Below are 1,699 nucleotides of genomic sequence, written 5' to 3'. Positions count from 1 at the left end.
ATAAAAAGATTAAAATTTACAACTAATTTATTAATTTTTTGAGGTTTTATTTTGCCTGCATGTATGTCTGCACCACATGCATGTAGTGCCAGCAGTGGTCAGCCAAGGACATCAGATACCCTGTGACTGGAGTTATNGACAGTTATGAACTACCCTGAAATTGCTGGAAATAGAACCCAGGTCCTCAGGAAAAGCAGACAGTATTTTTAATTACTGAGCCATTCCTCCAGTCCCCTAATTTATTTTAATAAAGATAAATCTGAATGCAAAAAAACCTTGGATAGTTAAGTGTCTCTGCCTATTCCTAACACTATCTAGACTACATTCTATTGGCATGCATGTTGGAGCTGGGAAACAAAATATCACTAGACATGGCTGCATATGTTCTCTCATCAGCCCAAAGGTAAGCTCCAAGTCACACTCTCTAGGACACACANAAAAGTGTCCCTCAGATTGACAGGTTGGAACCTGACATGGGCATAATGGCTTTCCATGAACATGGAGTGGGGAGCTGTCATGAACTGTGAATGTAACTTTTATTCTCCTGTATTGTCATCTCAGAGGCTTACTGCCCATCTGCTAATCTAGGTCTAGTCCTGGAAGCTTCTACCCTCTGTACAACCTAATTCAGGCCTAGAAGGTTTTCAGCTTCTGAGACTTACTGCTGAATAAGCTCACCTTTCTAATTCTGAGCTCTGGTTCAACTCAGCTGTTTTGGCTCACACTGCTCTCCAAGCTGACTGATTCAATCTGGCTTTTCTTTCTCAGTCTCTCCTCAATTGCTCTGCTTGGCCTCCTACTAACTTTGACAATATGTGCTAATCTTCTGGTACATTCTGTCTTTACCTGTGTTTTTCTCTTCACAACCTGTCTCTGTAAAAACTGTCCCAGGAAAACTGCCTCCTTCCTTCTCTCTCTTCTCATGAGAGTTAGGTATATCATAGTCTGTAAAAATCTTCCTCCAATTAGTCACTTTGTCTGCCACTCAATTAGACATCACTTTAAAACATGGGTGGCACCTTCTACAAACTAACTTTACCTTCATTGTTTGGCATTGAAGGTGTGTACTAAGGGTGTGTCTATACTCCAGCCAGTNGGATTAAAGGTTGTGTGCTAAGGGCTGAGCCACACCACTACTAGAAACAGTTTTTTCCAGGTAACAAACAACAACAAAAAGCCCACAACAATGAACCTGAAGTTCCACCATCCAGCTTCCAACCTTAGTCCTGAAGAGCTGACCTAAAAACAGCTGGATGGTGGAGATTCCAACACAGTAACAGCCTGAGGAACATCAGGCAAGTCTACCTTGTAGATATTGGAGGCCAGTGCTCAGCACATGCTCAATTTTCCTGGTCACTTATGTGTCTTTTTTNCCCCAAATATTTGCAGCTGAGGAGGCTAAAGCATGGAGCTCCCAGCTCAGGTCTCTGCTGGTTAACTCTAAGAGAGGCTGTGCCTGTTTCTTTGAGGGATTCTTGGAGAGAGAATAATTTAGGGGCTGATCAAGTCTACACCTGGAAAACTATAGGCTGTGCTGTGAGTTTATAATGGGATACCTGGCCTGGGCCTGGTAACAGCCTGGAAGTCAAATACTATGTCTGTTGTTCATCAACTTGACAGTGAGGTCGGGGTCCAGAACAAAGCTATAGTGCCAGCTGGAGCCCTCCCTCCAGTCACATCACTTCCTGTTCTATATTTT

Source organism: Mus caroli, chromosome 2, assembly GCF_900094665.2.
Source record: "Mus caroli chromosome 2, CAROLI_EIJ_v1.1, whole genome shotgun sequence".
NCBI lineage: Eukaryota > Metazoa > Chordata > Mammalia > Rodentia > Muridae > Mus > Mus caroli.
Note: the sequence above shows the minus strand (reverse complement) of the source record.